Below are 23,721 nucleotides of genomic sequence, written 5' to 3'. Positions count from 1 at the left end.
CGACGCTTCCATTTCCCTGGGACTCAGAATCGATGCATCGCTTGTGATTTCTAATGCTTCTCTCCTATGCGACTGTTTTTTGTCTTTGATTTTGATGCATCGAAAGTACTTTGTGGAAGCAGCGCATCCATAGGTTCTATGGACAGAATTGCTTAAACGTTTAAAAAGAGATATTTCTGCTTATGTATGTTGGATTTTTGGTATTTTGGTCTTGTTTTGTTTAGATAAAGATTGATTATTTTAATAAACTGGTAAGGTGTCCATTTGTAGTGTTTTCTCTGTGTCACTATGTGTTTTTTGTAAAAATGCTTTACACATTGAGATATTCCTGCATGCTCGTGCCAAGCCAAGGGTGAGCAGGGATTTTCTTGAGTGTGAAACTCCCTTACCCTGACTAGAAGGAACTTAATCTTCTTCTGTACAGCTGGGGATTGGGAATCTTTCCACATGGAACTATTGTTGGGACCTTTAGCAAACTCCTCTCTTTACATTTGTATCTCCCCTCGTTCTTCTAGTGGGGACCCTGCCCACCCTTGTGGTTATCCCCCAGAATCCTTCTTGTGGACCTTGTTCCTAAGCCAGCGGTCCGTGTCCTTGGCACGTTCTCTGGGGTCAGTGAGCTCGCGGTCAATCAGGTGCTGGTGCAGCTCTTAAAAAAAAGACTTAAACATGTGATCTCTTGTCACTGAATTGTACAGCCCCTGGTGATCTTTTCTTTCCCCTCTCTTCATCCAACCATCTAGTGCCTTGTAAAAGGAATCCACACAATCCAACCGGGAGTGATGGGGCAGACTCTGGTTGCCCCTAAATGTCTGCCTATAGTTTTCTGGTGTGAGGCCATACTTTCTGACAAGAGTGTCCTTTATGTGGGGATACCTCATTCTGTCCCCCTTCTCCAGGTCCAGCAGGGCACTCCTCCCTTCACTAGGTATGTGCCTCCAGGGACTGCCCCTCAAGGACCTTATTCATCACCAGAGCAAACTCATAGGCATAAAAAAACTTGTCAATGTGATTTCCCACTTCAAAGTTCGGCACCAGATCCTTTGAGATGTGGAAACCTCTTGTCTCCAGAGGCCACCGTAGGTATGCTGCCACCATTATTGCTGGGATCCACTTGTTTCACTCTGATATCCAGCTCTCTGAGACTTAGCTCATGGGCCATTCTCCTTTCCTCCTTGTCTATTCTCCTCTCCTCCAAGACTCTCGACCTCAGTCTTTTCCCTTGCCAAGGCTCACTCAGCATCAGCCTTCCTCTCTTCAGCTTCCAACTTGAGGTTGGCCATTGGCAGCCTAAAGACCCTCACAGCCTTCTTGTCCACCAGCACCTCTGGGGACAGACCTTGTGAAGATACACTGCTCTCCGCTCTAGCAGGGAGTTCTAATTTAGGAGACAAGTCATTTCCCTCCCCTGAAAGCTGCATCTCACAACTGATATGGTCCTGCTCTTGCTTCGCCACACCATCCCATCCATCCTGGTTATCTATCTGTTTTTTTCAGGAGCTAGTAAGCCTCTGCCTTCTTGGTGCCTTCCCTGTTTGGAAGTCCCCTTTACTTACAGAGCTGCTTGAGCTCATCCAGTGTAGCTCTCTTGGTGATGAGGTCAAATTCCATTCTTGCAGGTGTAGCCTCAGACAGTCATGGAGAATCAGAGGGAGTTTAGAAAAAGAAAAGAAGCCAATCAAGTATAAGTAAAAAAAATGGTATCAAATTATTTATCTAGGATATTAATGTAGCACAAAATCACTGTATGACACGACAAAAACACAAGTCCTAATCTCACCGCTGAACGCCAATGTAGAAAATTGTGTTACTGGTTGAGGAGGGATGAAACCCTAATCAAGCAGCAACTGCAATTCTTGTCAGGGTGGCAAACAAGAAAACCCCAAATTAACCTGTGCCTATCCCTCTGGTAGCTTGTTCAAAAAGAAGTCAGGCTTACCTAAGAGGCAATGTGTAAAGTATTTATGCAGTACTTCAAACAATAGTTAAGTGAAAACACAAGAAAAACCCCACACCCATATAGAAATATAAGGTAAAATGTAATACATTATTTGACACAAAAATCCAATCAGTAGAACTAGAGATATAAAATTTTAAAGGTTTAAGTGAAAATTGTGAGTAGAAGCACTAAGTGTGGTTATGTGGTTATCTGGTCGTGCCATACTGGGACAAAGTCACAAGTTTATGCCAACCACTTTGGAGCGCGGACTGGATACAGGGGCCAAATTAGGCCCACTGAACAAAGTACCTTAAATCTTGGTTTGTGGAGCGTTGTGATCTTCCACGTTGAGGATGCGCCATGCAGCGGTGGTTGCAACAAAGGTGTGGTGCTGTAATACAGATTCCTACGTTGTCATCAAGGATACGTTCGACGAGGGGTTTGCAATGTTAAGTCCAGTGTCAAGGATGCGTTGCACCAAGGCGGTTCCAAAGAATCTGCAAGGCTGTTATGCAAGACCTGGAATTGGGGATGCATCTCGCTGCGGTTGTTCCAAAGCAGAGCTGTGAGGAGATTCATCTTGCTGTGTTGGTTCTGTCCACACGACCAAAGCTGGACAGGCAGAGCACCCTCAGGCCCACTTTCAAGTGGACACCCCTTAGGTGGTAGGACTCATAGCAGGCAGAGTCTCGGTGCTGGGTTCAAGGTAGCTGGAGCCTTTTCTGTGCCTGAGGCTCTGATTAGGAGGCCAGCCTGCTATCCCCTAAAGTCACTTTGGTGGTCTTGGGTTCAAGATGCAGGTTCAGTGCTTTAACTCAGGCAGTAGGGCAGCAGGGACGCAGAGTGGCAGGCCTTCTTGCAGCGCAGCACAGCTGTCCTTCTTAGTTTTCCACAGGTCCGGGGGTGTACTGAAGAGTTGGCTCTGAGTGTTCACTATTTATATCTGGTGCTCACTTTGAAGTAGGAGAAGGTCCTGTACCCCCAGAGATGTTTGGAATTTTCTGCGTCCCTGCCCAGGCCCCAGCTTGTCTGAGGTTGCAAAACACAAGTATCAAACCCTTTGCGAGTGTGGTCAGGCAGAGCCTTTGTGATGTTTAAGTATGATAGATGACAGCTCCCCCCATCAAGTCAGAGTTGGCCCATCCTGCCAATACTTATACCTCCTTTGTCTCACGTGTCTGGGAGCAATACATGACTACCAACTGCCAGCTATGCCTAGCCATGTGGCCCAGCATACAGGTTCTAGGCACCAAATGGTTGGAACAAGAAAATGCCAACTTTCTTAAAGTGATTCAGAAAAGGGGGTGGTGATGAACAGAGTGCCTGAATTAAGCAGACCACTCTTACCCAGTCCAAAGATCAGGGCTTGATCCATCACCGTTTTTTAGCTCACTGCACCATCCCAGCTCAGAACTTGGCTATATGCAAATTAGTCTGTTCCTGTCCCAGTGCATGATGGGAACAGGGCAAACCAAACTACCAAGCCAATTCTTATACTGGGAAGGAAACAAGCTTCCGGGGACCGGTTTCTGCCATTTCAGGCGTCGTCGGCCCGGCTTGCTTGAATCCTGATGGTGCAATGAGCAAAGGACTCACATCTGAGTATACCCTTCCACGCTTATGGTGGACAAAATGATTCAGAAAAGGGGGTGGTGATGAACAGAGTGCCTGAATTAAGCAGACCACTCTTACCCAGTCCAAAGATCAGGGCTTGATCCATCACCGTTTTTTAGCTCACTGCACCATCCCAGCTCAGAACTTGGCTATATGCAAATTAGTCTGTTCCTGTCCCAGTGCATGATGGGAACAGGGCAAACCAAACTACCAAGCCAATTCTTATACTGGAAAGGAAACAAGCTTCCGGGGACCGGTTTCTGCCATTTCAGGCGTCGTCGGCCCGGCTTGCTTGAATCCTGATGGTGCAATGAGCAAGGGACTCACATCTGAGTATACCCTTCCACGCTTATGGTGGACAAAATGATTCAGAAAAGGGGGTGGTGATGAACAGAGTGCCTGAATTAAGCAGACCACTCTTACCCAGTCCAAAGATCAGGGCTTGATCCATCACCGTTTTGTAGCTCACTGCACCATCCCAGCTCAGAACTTGGCTATATGCAAATTAGTCTGTTCCTGTCCCAGTGCATGATGGGAACAGGGAAAACCAAACTACCAAGCCAGTTCATCACCACCCCCTTTACTGAAACTTTCTTAAAGTGGCATTTCCAGAAGTGTGACTTAAAATCCGACTTCAACATTAAAGAGGGGTTTAAATTGCAATCCTCTTGAGACCAAACATGACATTTTTACCTGCTCCCAGACAAATGTATTATTTACTAATTGTAATGATTTAGCCCAGTGTGGTATGTATTATATGATTACTGTTTCTTTAATGCCAAGAACCTTCCTGTCTCTGGGTTCTGTGCTCTAGAATTTGGAGCTCTGGTTGACAAGCTGAGTTTCAGTTACTCTCAGCTCGTCTGCCTGCCTGCTGTGTTGCCGTGGGTTCATCTTACTAAGCTTTTCTTCTACCTAATAAAAGCTTACAACTAAAGGAAACGGTCTAGGATTTATTTACAGCGTAACCCCGTACCACACTCCTATGAGAGAGATAGGCCTCACATTAATGAAAAACGAATTTAGGAGTTTTTCACTACCAGGCTTGAAAAACTTAAAAGTACATGTCCACATTTTTAAATACAATGCACCCTGCCCTGTTTAGGGCAGTTATTTAGTGGGTCCAACTGATGTAATATTGGAATTATTTAATAAATTGTATTTTTCCTGATTCTAATATTTCGGGCGGTGCCTCAACGCGGGAACGTATTGGCTCATGAAATTGAGGTTCAACACTGTTTATGAGCTACTGTTTGAAATAAATGTAGGGGTATTTTGATTTTTGAGGTACAGTGTTTTGCTCCCACAATCATGAACACTCAATTGCAGAATAAGTTTCAGTGGAGTAATTCGGAGCAGCTGGAAATCCAGTGGTGGCTGCCTCACAACAGGGGTGATGGGCGAGGGCGAGAGGATGGATAAAAAAAATAATAAAAGCAAAACTGAGCTTTGCCACCGCGCCGCCTCTCCTCCATCCTTTTCATATGCTGGAAGGCACCGGAAGCACCAGGCTCGCGCACTTTCACAGACAAACATGACGCTGCATCGTGGTGATTGGTGGCCGCTCAGGCAGTGCCTGGGAGCCTGGGCATGTTCTCCACGGGGTTGTGCAACACAGCCCAATGGAGAACATGTCAAATGTGGCCATCATGTTCACTTAGTCATAGTTGCTGCTTTTTTAGTTTAATGCAACTAACAACCATTGACATAGCCAATAGTTCTGGTTTGTTGTAGTGATAGAGATCGCAGGTCACCCGACCAATAATTTCGCCACTCTGGTTTCGGGCCCATATACTCCAATTCACCATATATACATTGATCAGATGACCTTACAATCTACTACCAATAATCATGAGTCCCTTTTGATTATTTCTAGTGTACCCGACTTACCATCCACCGTTACGGGTACCTATGACCACGATGGGTCAGGGAGCTAGCTGTAAAAGGAAAGGCAGCAAAAATACAAACCCAACATAAATAACTTTGATATTCATAAAATAACCACAGACAACTGGGAAGTTTTAAGAATTTTATCTAAAACTCAGTTTCGGAAAATATAAGGTTCACAGTTAAGAGGTAGTCAATAATCAAGATGACCAAAATCACATATCCATAAAGGAACAAAGTGAGGGTAAACATTTAGGTTTTCTAATACTAGTGCGACTGGAAGCCTGCTAATGTAGAAAACTAGTCACTTAAGAATGGTCATTTTAAAGGGGCAAAGCAATTGCAAGTATACATTTATACTATGGAATGGGAATCAGGAATCTTAAAATAGTTCTATTAAAGATGAAGAATAGATCACACTAAAATTCTAGAAAAATACTTCAGTCAGTTTTATAAAGGAGGATTTAGAGACCACATCCGGAAATTGCAAACTGCAAATGGAGAAAATGATTTCTAAACGGTAGGGTAACAATGGAACATGCTATGAAATTATATGCAAAATGATTTTACGATATGCAATGATTGCGGAAAGCATGGAAAATTATCATATGCAAAGGTATGTCTTTATTGAAGCAAAGACAGAAAATAGAAAGGTGCAGTTTAGAGTTTTCAGCAAGATATTTACCTAGACTGGTGTGAAAACCAACCCTGGCCACGGGTCAGTTAAGGACAGGGAAACCCTCAAGGTAGGATAGACATCAACGGGACAGCAGGTGCAGAATGGACACCCCAGGACAGGACAGGAAACCCAGATTAGGATCAGGACAGGACCACCAGGACACGACCAGCACCCGCAGTTTGGAAGCAACGCCTGCGCTCCACCCTCTCTGCGGCTATCAGTCAGAACCCCGATTGGGTTAGCGAACTCCCCAGCAAAATGCTCCGCCAGCACTTAAGGTTTAGTAAAACCTTAGTCTATGGTCAAATTCGGACAGAGTGCTCCGCAGCGCTCTGTATCTTTAGTCACCCATTGAGTGTGTTGGGTCAGTGACAGGTCAGCTATTCGGACAAGTCGGACAAATTCCCTAGGTGAACCTAGGGTAGATATACTGTTTTGGGACAGTGTACCACCCCCCAAATGTTGCAAAGTGTCAGAATCCCCAATTTCGATTGGTCCTAAGGTAGGATTTAGTTAACACACCAATCAGAACAAACTATTCTAAGGCCTAATCTGCATTTTTGGGTACCGCCTAGCAAGATTGGGGTTCCCATGAGAAGTCGCACTGAATACAATGGGAAAGAAATACATTGTATAAAATACAGTACAATCTAGTCCCTCTCGCTGGGTGAAGGTGCATCTTCCCAGACACATCTTGGCAGCGACTTGCTCTTGGCGCTTTGTCAGCGGAACCTTGCTACCTCTGGTCCTGCGCAGTACTGCCCTCCAAGATGGACTCCCAAGCCCCCATCACCCCTCCGTGCCGAGGATACATGAAAAGTAAGCGAAAACAAATTAGCACATAGAAATAAATGAATGTATTACATGTCAAGATTTCGTACTTCAGGTTTATCATTTCTAAAAATATACTATGTAATTAGATATTAGTGCAATATATAACGACACGAGAGCAACAGCACGAGCCTCACCACATGATTACTTTGAGCAGCCATTTTATGGATATTACGCATGCGCACCCTTTCCCTCCAAACTACATCTACGTAAAGTCACGTGAGTGTGACTAACGCATGCGCAGAAGCAAACTTAAAAGCGGCGGCCATATTATGGACACGGGTTATTTGTATTAGTAAAACACATAGGCAAGCTTCGCTACTACACACGTATACCCAAAATAAAAGAGATTAGTAAAACGTACAATTGTTATAAGGTTACAACAGATTCGAGGTTCATGAATCGAGCAAGTCGCGATGCGAAATCTTGCTCTATCAGTAGGTGTAACTTTACTTGTTGTATTATATATCTGGATGCAATCACAGAAGCAGCAACATACCAGTCGCGCGGCACACTATGCTAGGTACACATTTTTAGCTTAGGTGTTTTAAGCCATGCCCTTAATTACATCGAACACCCCCTTTGGAGAGAGCTCCAGTTTTTCTTCTCGCTTAAAGCCTTGAAAACAACAGCATGTCACAGTCACCTCACGTCCTGGCACTGTGCATCATGCATGACTCATGACTTTCACTTTTTCAGATTGCCTATGTGCAGGGGCTTGATGATCCCTTTCCCACCCCACTCCTTGCTTCAGGAACTACAGCGAGGGTGGAGTTCTTGATGGGCAGGCCCGGACTGGCCATAGCGGGCACCGGGCAATCCCCCGGTGCGCCGCAAGGGAGGGGGCCGGTTTTGAGCCCCTGGGGGCCGATTTTGTTAGAGGGCCAGCCCTAGCAAAGCGCTCAGCGGCACCTCCAACCCCCCCAAGTGGGGAGGGGGGGTAGCCGAGCACTTTGCCAGCGCCGGTTTTGGTTCCCAGTCCGGCCCTGTTGATGGGCGTCTTCTGTCTGTAACTCTGCAAACAAAGGCTCAGCTCATATTTAATGAGAAAAGGTGGGTGAGTGAGTAAGGGGTGGGTGGATGGCTAGATGGATTAGTGAAAAGGTGAATGGATGAATGAAAGGGTGAATGGATGGATAATGACAGAAAGGATGGATGGATGAGTGAGTGAGTGGAAGGATGGATGGATGAGAGAAAAGGTAAATAGATGGATGTATGGATGGAAGGATACATGGTTGGTTAAAAGGGTGAATCGATGGATGAGTGTCATAATGGATGCGTGAAAAGGTGGATGATGGACGAGTGAATGAGTGGATGGATGGATGGGTGAAATAATGGATGGATTGATTAATCAAAAAGGGAAAGGGTGAATGGATGGACAGATGAGTGACAGGGTGGATGATGGGCAAGTGAATGGGTGGATGGATGAGTGTAAGAATGGATGGATTGATGAATTGATAAGTGAAAGGATTAATGGACGGATGAGTGAAAGGGTGGATGTAAGGATGGATAAGTGAGTGAAATGGAGGGTAGATGGACAAAAGGATGGATATATCAGTGAAGGAGTAAAAGGGTTGATGGATGAGAGAAAGGATGGATGGATAAGAGATTGGATCCATGGATGACTGAAAGGATGGATGAGTGATAGGGTTCATGGATGAATTCATGAGTGGATGAGTAGGTGGGTGGGTGGATGGAAAGATGGAAGGCTAAGAGATAGGGGGATGGAGAGAGAAAGTGAGGATGGATGACTGAAAGAGTGAATGGGTGGAAGAATGAGTGACTGGGTGGATAGATGAGTAAATGAAAGGATGGCTGGTTTAGTGAAAGGGTAAGTGGCTGGATGGATGAGTTACAGGAAGAATGAGTGGAAGAGTGGATGGATGAGTGTACGGATGGAGAGCTTGAAAGGGTGGATGGATGGATATGGATGGGTATGTGAAAGGGTGGATGGAGGGATAGATGAGTGAAATAATGGTTGGAAGGATCCATGATGGATAGGTTTGCAAATGGTTGAATATTTTTGGATATGGATGGGCACAGAGATGGAAGGACAGAATGAATGGTGTAAGACTGAATGATGGATGAAATAATGAATACACCTTGTAGCCCCATTTATGTTAAGTAATATTTCATATACATTGACTTTCACATTTATATGAGTCATTGTCTCCATATAATATGTATCTGATGAAACACACTCTGACACCCTGCCCTACATACTTGGGATGAGTAGTACTATAAAAGAAATTAAATACACATGAGAGAGGGTCTATGTGAAGATGAGGGGCACCATTGGAGGGTGGTAGCAAGGCTGGACTGGCCGAACCGGGCATCAGGCATTTCTCTGGTGGGCTGGAAAGGTGGGGTGGAGGGAGGCTGTTTTGTTACTGGGGGCTGGCACTGCACAGTTCCTTGTATATCCAGCAGTTTTCAAGCAACAATAAAAGCGGCCTCACTTATATTCAGGTGTGGTTAACCAGTGTCTGGTGACTAATGTACCTGCTGGAGTGAGATGGGAGTTTTGAATCATCTAATGTAGCACAGAGGGTTAATATGCCTGCTGCAAAGAATGTGTACCATGCATATCAAAGAACAGTATGTTATCTGCAGAGCTCAGTGGGTTACTGCTTATTTCATTGAGATTATTTTGTTACTGTGCTGTTCATAAGTTACAAACGTAATGTAGCACAGTGAGCTATGAACTGCCATCAAAAAGCTACATGCAAACTTCATGGCACAGGTTACAAAGTTGTGTTTTCTTCCCAGTTTTTCAATATCCTGATGTTGCTAAAAAAGGTTTTTTAGGGTAAGAATAAATTCTTATCCTTAAAAACATCCCTAACCACAGTGCTATGTTCTGAATCTTGTGTTTGTGCTTCTTCAAACCAAGCACTCTTAAAAAGTGTCTACCAGTATGGAAGACGTGTGCATCCTACACCTTGTAGTGCCCTTTGCCTTATGTAACATGTTCTATTCACTTATTTACACACATATGATTCATTGTCTCTGTATGTGTGTGTGATGTAAAGTGCTCCGACATCTTACACTGGTGCGAGAAGGGCTATAACAAATATGAAATACAAGTGAGAGAGGGGGTGTGGAGAGGTTAGAGGCACTAATTTGTCATTGAAGAGCTCCATCAAAGATTGTCAAATCCTGGTGCACAGTAAAATCATTATTTACTATGCTTTAGAAGCTAATACAAATGTTATATAATGACAAATGTGTTGCAGAATGTATCATGTTTTCCCAAACTTTCTATGGGGGTGAGGAATCAAACGCTGTAAGCTGTCACTTTGTTTGTACCACACAACAACTTTTAAATATTTGTAAATAAACTGTGCAAATGTGTTATAACATATCAGCAGTTAGGAAACCACAAATGGACCACTTGTTTGTAATTCAGAAGTGCGCTGGATGCAGAGTTTTAATAGGATAGGATCAAAACAATCAAAACCATTGGGTCTCTACTGCCCCTACACATAAGAAACCCACGAGGACCACCATTTCACCTACGGAGGGAACTGGCCTTCTCCTGCTTCTCACATATCATCACACTATGCTCACCCCCTTTAACAATAAATAACAGCACTCTAGATAACTGTAAACATACTAAATCCCCCTTCTCTACACCACCCCTACCTCAAAGAGCACACCGCTCATCCACTGTTCTGTCCAACACCTCGCACTCAACTGCCTTACAGCACAAAAGACACATGGACGAAAACCGTAGAACACCACTCCCCTCTCCTCTTCATACCCCCTCCATGTCACCAACCACTAGCCACCAACCCCCCAAAACCTCCACTTCTACTTTCATCTCGAATAATGTGGAACCTACATTACCTACCACTGTTACTTTTGTGAGGCGACATCACTCCCTTCCTATTCCCAGACCAACTTACCACTCCTTTTACCCCCCCCCCACATTAAGGATGAACTGAAAGACATCAAGCAGGACCTTCAGCTAGTTAAAGAGGGTCTTCGGAACCTACTACACCTCTCTTCAATGATGGAGGTGATCCAGCGGGCTATAGGAAATATGTCATAAGCTACGCTACCCAACTCCACAGTATACACTATTAATCACTAATCAATCATAAGGCCCATAAATCTAACATGACATATGTTGACCAACTGGACCATGTGACCTTATTTACCTATTCACAAATTATATACATTTATATACAACCGCTGTAAATGATTTCATCATACTTTACAAACCCTACAAATTAATTAAGCCACTCTGGCGATAAATCTAGCTAATGGTGATCTAAACTTATGAAATGACAAGACCAGTTTGTTTCCAAAGTAAGATTTTTATTAGCTACTCATTTGGAAAATGTATTAGAAATTTTATTAAAGCATTTTAAGTTGAATCATTGCAAATATTTATGACAGTTTTATTATGAATCAAAATATTATTGCAAAATGGAAATTATCAGTTTGGCATTTTCAAAACCTAAGTCCCTAACTAATGCTAACTATAATAAAGAATTAAAGAATAAAATCTTTGAGGGCTCTTACGTGCTCCAAGAAAAATCCAACAGCACAACGCCCTCATCGAAAGGTCCGCAAGGAGAAGCATAACTCTTCCACGGGGCAAGAGTTTTTATACCTTTCTACGCTAAGCTAATCTAAAAAGAGCATATTTCTCTGCTGACATCAGAGTCCCATTGGTCAAAAAGTGACAGGCGACGTGTCACCACATTTTAGAATCACAGTTCCGTCACGTTCTTAGAGACCATTGTCTCCAGTTTTCGAATAAACGCAGCTTCCTCCAGTTTGCAACATTTGATACAAAGAAAGTTTTAGCTTCCTCGGATACGTAATTGTTTCAGGCCCTCTTGCCGATTCCTGGCCTTGGCCTTGCTCGACCAAGAGACTGTCAGCTCAGCACGACAAACTTGTTTCAGGACAGGAGGAAGTCGCTGCCAACATAGACTCACTCTGGTTCCAAGCAGATTTTTGCAAACACGAAAATTCAATAGGCCCAAAGCCTTTTTCATAAACTATCATATAAACAAACACAAAAGAATAATTAATGCGAGTAATATAGTTTGTTCTGTTGCCACCCTCCATAGCTAATGATTAACCCATTAGTCTAAATTACCTAGCTGTAATGCACAAATAAAGCAGCATTTTATATCTACCATTCTTCATTTAATCCAGCAGGGTTCTTTATGCACCTATAGAGAATAGAGTGACACCACATAGACAGGGAAGCAAAATAAGCTCATGCCATTTATTCTAAACAGCTGCAGTTAATTTTTGACATGACAATAGACACGATTAATCTATTATTTTTCACAAACAAGGAAATGTAACATAATGCACAATTATGAGCACACATGTTAATATCCCATATGTATTCTCGTGTATGTAACTTAAAACTAGGTTGAATTAATACACATACAGCACAATTGTTAGCTTCAGTATTTATTATTATGGTAATGTGACTTTGCGAGTTGAAATGAAAAACATTTCCGAATCTCGCTCCATCAACTCCCTCATCTGGTGATTCCCAAATCACCACACCACACCCAAAATGTAGTAAATTTTATCTTAAACGAAAATGGTTCAATTTCACAGTATTAGTATTTTCTAAAGACTTGTTTCAGCAAAATCCTTGCAACTGTCATATTGAGCTCTGCGTAACTCCTCAACCTCCACCTCCCTCTCTTGCTCCTTCTTGATTTTGTAAATTCTCTTCTTTTCCCTCATGTGCTTTTTTCTCTTGTGTAACATGCAACTGATCTTTGTCAAAACTATTACAACAATTATCACAAACAAAGGTGTTAAAATCTTGCCAAGAACTGAACCACCAATTTCTTTAAACCAGGTTTTGATAGCTTGGAATCTTTTTGAAAGACGTTCTGAAAAATCATCCTCTTCTAAAGGGACTATTTCTGAATGCATCTCTGTGATGTTTTTAATGTACATTTCAATATTCTTACTCTCGTCAGGGATGTAAGTACAGCAATGCTGCACATGTAAAATGCCACAGACTCCTCCCTCTTTTGCTAGGAGTATGTCCAGGGCAAGGCGATTTCGCATCACCATCGATCTGACCGCAATGACCTCAACATCCACCAACTGAAAACCACCTGCTGTGTCAGTGGATAATCTGTCAACAATTGTGGACAATTTTCTGATTCTTCCTGCATTCAGGGTTATACCTACTAAAGGTATCACTGCCTCAAAAATGTCTCCCAAAATTTCTGAGAAACTTGCTCTTCTAAACCTGTTTGCATGGCTACTGATTTCAAATGAACCTTCTGCATTTCTGTCAACATGAAAAATCTTTGGAAAAACAAGACCAACAAAACATGTCCCGTACCAATGGTCCGGGAGATTATAATAAGCTTTATCTCCGCAGACAAAGTAGATCCCAGGAAAAATTGGATCTCTGCCACCTTTGAATTCCTAACCCCCCATGATTTGGTAAGTGTCCTCACAATTGCTAGCTCCTACAAAGTAATTATCAAAAAGAGTATTATCTCTCCTAATGCAAAGCTTTCCACTAATTGGTTTGTCTATGTGAATTGCAACATTATCAAAAGATTTGCCATTTAGCTTCTCATCCTCCTTCTGCCAAAACTTCGATTTGGTCTGTTTAACCATCTCGTTTCTTTTATAAATTGCCCTTCTCTCCTCATCAAGATTCAGGAAAGTCTTTTCCTCAGCTCTCAATTTGCAGGTTAAGTTATTTCTGTATGCGTACTCATAAGTAAGCTCATTAGTTACTAAAAAGAATTCCCTCATCTGTTTGGCTTTCTTGTGTTTATTTAAAGCATCCTCAATCTTCAAATTAGCAAAAATGTCGTCGTAGTTTGAATAATAGTACTCTAAGCGACCAGTTTGATAAAATAAGCTAGCTATCACACTGCAGGTTATGCCATAAGTAAGAGGAAGCATATTGTATGTCACTCCTTCAGAGACAGAAGCAGGCAACTTTACACAGATGTAGCAATCTTTGACACTCATGACCTTAACATACTCTCCCAAAAGCCTCGAAAATGTATTGCTTGAAAAATCACCAACAGACCTATCCTGATGAACATCTGGTCTGTGATCTATAACCTTGTTAGCTTTGTGTGTTGCACTATGTTTGTCTTGACTAACTGAAGCTTTGATTGTCATATTGACCTTGTACCTCTCCTTATCGATCCAGAAAGGAAAGATGACAGCTAAAACTAACCAGAGCAGAATTAATATGAGCATACACATCAGAGTCATCTTACAGCATTTTTTGAAAATGGAACATTTTGAAGTACCGCGCGTTAAAACAAAAGGCTTTTTTTTTTTAAAGAAACCTTATTCGCAAAAAGAAAAAAGAAATATTTTCCAAAATTTCAAAATACCTAAAATTTTAAACACCCCCCTTTTAAAATTATTATTATTTTTTTTAAAACCCTCTAACAAACTTTCTTCGACCTTGCGTCACAAGTTATTCTCCAACTAAATACAATTTCTTCGACCTTGTGTCACCTAACACAATTTCTTCAGCCTTATGCCAAGAACAGAAACCTAAGCTTAATCCTAAATTCTAACATGTTAGTACTTCAATCGTTGTCACTATTGTCCTCAATTTCTTCCTGACTGCTACTATTTATCTCAATTACAGGTGGGATTATAATATAAGCCCACTCAGGAGACTTGTATTTTTGATTCGGTTTCAAAACTCTCTTTGTCTTTCTAGAAATTACTTCTATTTTCTGTCCTTTCTCCGCTTTCCTTTCAGGATCCTCCTGACTAGTTATTTCATTCACCTGCTCCTTCGATCTTTTTACTAACCTGACCCTCAACCCTCCGTTTTCAGTTTGCCAGGTCTCTCCTTTTCTCAAGATTTTTCTTTTTGGCTCAGTCACATTAGATTCTGTTTTCCATGATCTTTTCTTCACTCTTTCCCTCTGACATTCTTCATCACTCTCTCCAGAGTCACTGTCAGAAATTTCTATTCTTGACTCAGGATTTTCTCTAATCGGCAGTCTCACTCCGTTAGGAACAGCACTCTTTCTCCCATCACTGGTACTCGGCAATTCGTCCTCCTCCACTTTTTCAATCACCTTTAACTTCCCAGTTCCGGACTTCCCGTTCCTTCTTTCAGAGCTTGTTTTCTGCTTTTCGATACTCTCCTGGTCTTTCTTCTGAACTTGATCAGATTTTTCTGATTTGTCTGTTTCTTTTCTTTTATCTTGATCAGGTTCTTTTGCCTCTCCCACTTCTTTGTCAGCTTCTTCTGCTGATTCCTTGTTTAACATATTCTCTTCATCTTCAGAATCTATTTCAATAATTTTCAAGTCTTTCCCAATCAAATCTCCATTTACAGATGGTTTTTCCAGATGTCGACCCCTCTGTCGATCTTCAGAATCTGGATTTCCTTCAGCTTCTTCTTCAGAATCTGAATCATCTGTTGTCTCACTTTCTTCGTCAGAGTTTTCAGGTGTAGGTATCGGAATAGTGTGACTGGGATGAATCCAACTTTTCAATCCTCTACACTTCACTGCATTTGTTGTCACGAGAATCACCTGCCTTGGTTTCTGCCACCTCGGGACCAAGCAGTTTCTTCTTCGATGAACTTTTGTTCTGACCCAATCTCCAGGTCTCAGATCATGTGTCTGCACTTTGTCTTTAGATTGTACTTCAGCTCCCACCTGATTAGACACAGAAGTTACCACGTCAGACAGCCGTTTGCAATACTCCAAAATCGCACTGTCATTAATGCTTAACAGTTTTCCTACTAGTACAAAAGCTTGTCTCATGACTCTGCCCATAAGAATTTCATGAGGACTCAGACCTGTCTTTTTATCTGGTGTACTTCTTAGAGACATCAAAACATCTGTCCACTTTATGCCTGTATCAAGACACATTTTTCCAATCCTATTTTTGATAGTTCCATTAATCTGCTCAACTACCCCAGATGCCTCTGGTCTGTATGCACAATGTATCTTCTGCTCAATGTGTAATGCTTCACAGATCAACTTCATCAGTTTGTTATCAAATCAAATCAAATCAAATCAAATAAGCTTTATTCGGTTTTTGTTTGAAACCATAAAAGCAGCAAAGAAATACAAAACATGTATAAATGACTCGACAAATCATTAGCAAGATAAAAAGAAGAACCAACTATTAAAAACAAAGTAAAATTAGTTTGTCCATTCAGCTATATAAAAAGGTGCATGCAAACATCAGGAAAAGGGGTAGTGTGTTGGTAGCACTGGGTACATGACATCCCCTTTTACCAAGAATTGTGGTTCCATGTCGTTTGCCTTAGGGACGGATGGGGTCGGGGGCCGGGGTAAAAATCGTACAAGTCCCAGATGCGAATGGGGCCATCTCCCTCTTTAGGTTGGGAGGATCGCAAATAGGGGACAGTGTTCGAAGTCTTGAATTTAATTAGAACAAGGTCGCCCGGGATGTCTTTGGGTGACGTACAAAGCCACCCCACCCTCCTAACTCTCAAGATGCCGCCATCTAGAGCAGGTGGCAATGGTCTGTGTTGTTGAAGCCAGGAGATGGTTTTGTTTAACAAGTCCTGGTGAGTTTCAAATTTACCCTGATTAGGTGCAGGGACCCCAGAAAGAACAGACACGTAAGGGGCAGCTTCTGGCGGTAAATTGATCCAATTCTTGCTTTTATGTACAAGCCTAGGAGCTCTGTGGGGTACAGGTATGGGGTTAGAAATAATGTTCCGTCCTCTTGAATTAGGTAGAGAGATAAGGGGTTCAGGGACAGGTGTTTTGTTCGCCTCTTCAGTTGGCGGTATTATTGACGGGTAGGAGGGTTTTGGTGAGGGACTAGTGCACATTTTGTCAGTATTCTCATTGTCTTCGTTGTTTAAGTCATCAGCATGTCTACCCACTGTAGGGGGGGTAGATACAATCTGGGAGTATTTCGTACCACACAGGGCGTTCAGCTCCTCCCATATGGACATGATGGTAACACAGTACAATGTCAGGGTTTATAGAAATAAAATACCTCCAACCTCTTAGCAGCCAAGTGGGGTGGCCCGACCCGACCTATTCGTGCCTCTGAGGGCCACAGAGGGCCCGCCCTTTGCCCGGGCTTAGCCCGCGCGCGGTCCCGCGACGCGGGGGCTCGCGCTGTCCTTAAGCGCACCTCCGGGGGCGGGGCAGGATGCTGGATGCGCGCCTTCCTGGGCGCTAAGGGTGCTGGGTAGTGTAGTTTCTGATCTACCGCCTCGCCGCGGTGATCGTAATGCAGGCTGGCAACAAGGTCCGGTTTCTCTGAGGAGCAGCGCTCGGTCTGCAGCTGTCCTCAACCCCCAAAAGTGACCTCCCAGGTCAGTGCAAGGCTCAGGTTCCCCGCTCCCCCGGGGCTCGCGCTGTCCTTAAGCGCACCTCCGGGGGCGGGGCAGGATGCTGGATGCGCGCCTTCCTGGGCGCTAAGGGTGCTGGGTAGTGTAGTTTCTGATCTACCGCCTCGCCGCGGTGATCGGAATGCAGGCTGGCAACAAGGTCCGGTTTCTCTGAGGAGCAGCGCTCGGTCTGCAGCTGTCCTCAACCCCCAAAAGTGACCTCCCAGGTCAGTGCAAGGCTCAGGTTCCCCGCTCCCCCGGGGCTCGCGCTGTCCTTAAGCGCACCTCCGGGGGCGGGGCAGGATGCTGGATGCGCGCCTTCCTGGGCGCTAAGGGTGCTGGATAGTGTAGTTTCTGATCTACCGCCTCGCCGCGGTGATCGGAATGCAGGCTGGCAACAAGGTCCGGTTTCTCTGAGGAGCAGCGCTCGGTCTGCAGCTGTCCTCAACCCCCAAAAGTGACCTCCCAGGTCAGTGCAAGGCTCAGGTTCCCTTCAGTTTGTTATCAAAATGTCCCCCTCCATCACTCTCAATAGTGACAGGGAAACCGTACCTAGGGATTATCTCTCGCAGAAGCAACTTTGCCACTGTAATTGAATCACTGTGACGTGTAGGAAATGCTTCTACCCACCTTGAAAACAAACACACAACCACCAGAACATATTTCAAACAATTATGTCTCGGTATTTCAATGAAATCCATTTGAAGTCTGGTGAAAGGACCACCCTCCCGACCTATGATTCCTGTTCCCACAGCTGATTTCCTGTTTGGGTTCATTTGCTGGCAAGTCAAACACCTTTGGCAGAGAGACTCTGCAATCGTTCTAAACTTGGTATTGAACCATGTCTCTTTGAAAAGCCTGATCATAGAATCTCTTCCAATATGACCAGGGCCATGATACATTCTGGCCATGTCAGCAATCATGCAATTTGGTAAAACTACCCTGCCATCTTTGTAAGTCCAATCTCCGTCCTCATCTCGCTGTCTACATTCTGCTTTCAACCATGTGTCTTTCTCCTCATCATCAGCTTCATTTTGCAAATCCCTGATTTCCTGCCATGTCTCAACAACAGATGTTAGCATCAGTGAATTTGAACCAAATTCTTTGTTTTTCTCCCGATTGAGTGCATGATTATTCCTTGCACAATACTTTGCGATTTCATCCGCATAAGCATTGCCTCTGGTGATAAAATCTTCACCCTTTCTGTGAGCTGCACACTTTACTACAGCAATCTCTTTTGGCAACTGTATGCCATCAATTAGTCTTTTAATAAATTCTGCATTTCTTATTGGGGAACCTGCTGATGTCATGTAGCCTCTCTGAGACCAGAGTTGTCCATAATCATGCACAACTCCATACCCATACTGGCTATCCGTAATTATGGTGACTCTCAAATCTTTTGCCAACTCACACGCACGAATTAAAGCAATTAACTCAGCCACCTGTGCTGAACGAATTCCTTCAAGACATGATGCTTCTTCAACATCTGCTACTGTGCAGACTGAGTATGCTGCTCTCAAAACACCTCCTTCTGATCTTAAACAGGAGCCATCTACAAAGTAGACAAAATCTGACTCAGGCAATGGTACATCTTTAATGTCCTGCCTTTGCTTGGTACAGTATTCCATGACATCTAAGCACTCATGCTCCACATCATTTTCATCAATATTCTCAGTGTCAGGTAACAGTGTGGAAGGATTTAAATTCACACACCTTGCTATTGACACAATGTCTTATCCCAGAATGATTTTCTCGTATTTTGTCAACCTGTTGCTTGTAAGGTGTTGCGTTTTACTCCTTGTAAGGAGAATTTCAACTGAATGGGGAACATAGACTTTTACAGGAAATCCCATTATGATTCCTTCACTCTGCTCAAGGCTAACACTTGTTGCTGCAACTGCTTTTAAGCAACCTGGTAGGGCTTTCGCAACTGGATCAAGAACTGCTGAGAAGTAGGCAATAGGTTTTCTCATGTTTCCATGTCTCTGAATTAACACAGACAAGGCACATCCTTCTCTCTCGCTGCAATACAGCTCAAAATCTTTTTCATAATCTGGCATGCCCAGAGCTGGAGCTTCACACAGGCTTCTCTTTAGTTTTTCAAAAGCTTCCAACTCAATGTCAGTAAGTACAATTGGATCTTTTACATCTGATTTTGTCAATCTCTGCAGTGGCTTCGCAATTACTGAAAATCCACTGATCCATTGGAGACAGTAACCAACCATTCCCAGAAACATTCTCACCTGTCTCTGTGTTTTTGGAGGAAGCATTCCCTGAATCATTCTGATTCTCTCGATTGTCACTTGTCTTATTCCTTTTGCAATTCTATGACCAAGGTATTTTACTTCCTGTTTACAAAACTGCAACTTTGCAGTAGACACTTTATGTCCCTCATCTGCCAGATGATTCAAAAGAGTTATTGTATCTGTTACACAGTTTTCTCTTGTTTTTGCTGCTACCAACACATCGTCAATGTACTGGACTAATGTCGACCTGCCAGGTAGATTCAAATCTTCCAAAGATCTCTTTAACAGTTCATTAAAGATAGAAGGATTCTCTGTATACCCTTGAGGAATTCTGCACCATGCAAGGGTCCTACTCTGGAACCTGAAAGCAAAGATTTCCTGGCTCTCTGGATGCAATGGAACAGTAAAGAACGCATTGCAAAGATCAATGACAGTATACCATTCTGCATCATGCGGAATCTGGTAAAGAATGACTGCTGGGTTTGGAACAACTGGGCAACAAGGAACAACTATTTGGTTAATTTTTCCCAAATCCTGAACAATCCTAAATGTTCCGTCTGGCTTTTTGATCCCCATAATCGGTGAGTTACAAGGGCTGCTTACAATTTATTTAGAACACCTTGCTTAATGAATTTTTCAATTACAGGAATAACACCCTCAATTGTTTCTGCCTTCATCTTATACTGAGGAATGTTTGGAAATTCTATTCCCTGCTTCACTGTAATTTTGACTGGATCAACATGTTTCATCAGACCCATTTCGTTTCCAGTCAAATCCCAAATTTCATTTTTGACTGTCTTTTTCAGTACCTCTGGTAAATTTTCTTTGTCAAAGGAAGGAAACAATCTCGTTTCTTCTGCCTCAACCATTAGCATAGTCATTCTGTACAACCCATCTTCCTCCATGGTTTGTAATTCAATTCCATCAGGTGAGCAATATATTCTGCAATTCATTTTGCACAATATATCTCTCCCTAGCAAATTAACAGGACTGCTGTTGCAAACAACAAATCTGTGTTTGTCTTTAAAACCACCGATTTCCACATTCACAGGTTCAGTAAGGTCCGTTTTCATTTGCTGATTACTTACTCCGACTACTTGGATGGTATCCCCAGAGAGAGGTAGGTTTTCAATTTCCACTGATCTAACAGTAGAACGGGTAGCACCAGTGTCCACCAGAAAAGTGATTTCTACATCATTCACTTTTCCATTTACAAATGGACCAGACTGGTCAACCTCAAGAGTGGCTCCAATCACACACTCTTCCCCCTCTCTCGGGCACCGTCAGAAGCAGTCATCAGAATCGCTTCCTTGGTTTCCTGTTAACAAAAATTGTCCTGTTGCATTTTGCAAATTTTGCCTTTGTGCTCTTATTACCTGATCACCTCCGCTGAATCCAATATCTGGATTGAATTTCTGACCTCCCCCACAATTTGGAAATGGAGGCAGTGGAATCTGATTCTGCTGTTGTGTTAATTGCTGCTGTAGATGTCGCTGAAGACTCAGGTCATTTAGCTGACGCTGCAGCTGTAGCTGTTGCTGCAGATCAACGTCATTCTGCATCTGTGGGTTTAATGATGTATTTTTAAAATTTCGGGGTGGATTTTTACACTCGTTCTTCCAATGGCCTATCTCGCCGCAATTAAAACGAGGTAATTTTTGTTTTAACTCTTCTATTTTTGCATTAGAACTTGGCTTGTTAAAATTATTAAAATTATTTTTAAATTTTCCCTGACCCTGATTCTGGTTCTGTGCGAAGTTTCCATTTTTATTGTCAAGGCTTGCAATCTGTTGCTCAGCCACCTTCACCTGTGCCCACATGGCCTTTTCTTTTAACTTCTTCTGCTTGGCCTCCAACTCATCACTGCAGTATTTTGCCTTCCTCAAAATATCATCAACTGAATTTGATTGCCATCCGACAATATTATTCCTAATCATTTCTCCAATTTCTGGTATAAGACCTGAAAGGAAGTGAAGTTACACAGGGTTAAGATGAACTTCCTTTATTAGCGTCCAGACACCAGCTCTCCCGGCAGCAACTCCCGTCCCGGGAATTCCACACACCACAGCACAGAATACTTCCACAAGCACAATCGCGCTCGTGGAGACAGCTCATGTTATTAAAGGAACAGTACATCCCAACACATCCCCCTTCCCTCAATTAACAACAATAAACAAAATGAATATTCACAACTAACCCACCCCCTCCCTAAATTAAATAAAATACATGTTTTGATTCAATAAGTAATAAAATTTAGCAGGAACAACTTTATGACTGAATTATTATGTATGATAAATACAATTGTTCAGTAAGTGACAAAATCTCGAAACTTTCCAGGAACTACCTTGCGCCTGGTGGAACATCGTTTAGTAATTGTACCATTGGGTTCAGCATTTGGGTTAGAAGCAGGCAAAACCCGAGGAATGGTACTAGGAGACAGTAAACTCGAGTCAGAGGTGGGTAACTCACAAGACTTTAAACAAAATTTGCTCTTCACAAACTCCACCTTGTGCTTAGGAACGATAGAAACAAGAGATTTGTTCCAAATTTTACCTTTCTCCAGAATTACTACATGGTCTTTAACTTCCTTGACCAGAACAGGAGGGGAAAATCGAGCCAATCCTTTACGCAAAAGTACAGGTTTCCTGATTCTCACCCAGTCCCCCGAGCACACTGGAGATGATCAAAAACTACCCTGAGCATAGTTGGCTTGAGTACAAGCTCTAATATCAGCCACCCTGCCTAGCTTGACTACATCAATGTTTTTCCTCAACATCCAATCCTTGTTCAATTCCGAACCTGCTACTCTACCTCTGAGTAAAGTAAAAGGTGAGACACCCGTGCTAGAATTGGGGGTAACTCTCAACGCCCACAACATGTCGGAAATTACTTTCCTCCAATTCAAACCATTGATGTTGGCTAATTGTAACTGATCCTTGATCACACGGTTCAACCGTTCAACTAATCCATTACTTGAAGGGTGATACAAAGAGGTGAGAATGTGCTTGATCCCAAGAGATTTAAAAAAACTTTCCATTTCACTCGACACCAATTGAGTGCCATTATCAGACACTAACTCTTCTGGCAAACCTTCCCGCAAAAAAATGTCTTTGAAGAAATTGATATCAGTAGCAGAATTCATGCACTCCACAAATTTAACCTCCGGCCACTTTGACATGTAGTCAATCAAAACTAGTGCATACTTCGGAGTCACTCCAAGATTGTAAAATGGACCGGCCACATCAAATGCCAATTTATGCCAAGGCAATTCCTTAACCTGTACAGGAGTCACAGGAGAGGGACTAGTAACTTGGGACTTATCACTAAGAACACAAGCACTACAATCACGAACACAGTGTTCGATCGCCTTGTCCACTCCAGGCCACCAAAAATCTTCACGTACCCTTCTTTTCATTGCACGAATGCCCAAGTGACCAACGTGAGCCAAATCCAAAACCTTTTTTGCAAAGAGCTTCCGGAACTACTAATAAACCACCCCTACGTAAAACACCATCAATTAAAGACAGCTCATCACAAACCCTCCTGAAAGGTACTAAATCTGAAGACAAGGACTTGTCGTCGGGCCAACCATTGATCAAGTAATCCATTACGCAGCACAAATTCCTATCTTCAGTTACAGCCAACTTCCAATCAGTCTCCGACAGCGTAATGTCAACTTCCGATATAGAACTCACTGCACACACCATTTCCAAATCCTCACTACTGTGCTCCAAATTATCATGAGGGAGAGGCAACCTGGACAAACAATCAGCTACATTGTTCCTTATCCCAAGAACATATTCCAGATGATAATCAAACTCACTAAGCCTGTATTGCGATTTAGCAATGCGAGGAGAAGCCCTGCCACCACCTTTAGTAGTGAAGAGATCAACAAGAGGCTTATGGTCAGTCTTGAGTACGATGTGATTTCCCCAGAGAAAATTCCTGAAATGTTGTACACCCCACCATAAAGCCAACGCCTCTTTTTCAATGGTTGAATATGTGCTTTCCGCTCCACGTAAAGTTCTGGAGGCAAAAGCAATTACTTCTACATTACCATCCAACCTTTTCTGTGAAAGAACTGCCCCAAGACCCACATTGCTGGCATCGGTAATTACAATACATTGGTCATTGATATTGAAAAGCTTGAGAGGACGTGCTTGTACAATTGCATTTTTCAGTAAGGTAAAATCATTAGCAC

Source organism: Lissotriton helveticus, chromosome 12, assembly GCF_964261635.1.
Source record: "Lissotriton helveticus chromosome 12, aLisHel1.1, whole genome shotgun sequence".
Taxonomy (NCBI): Eukaryota; Metazoa; Chordata; class Amphibia; order Caudata; family Salamandridae; genus Lissotriton; species Lissotriton helveticus.
Note: the sequence above shows the minus strand (reverse complement) of the source record.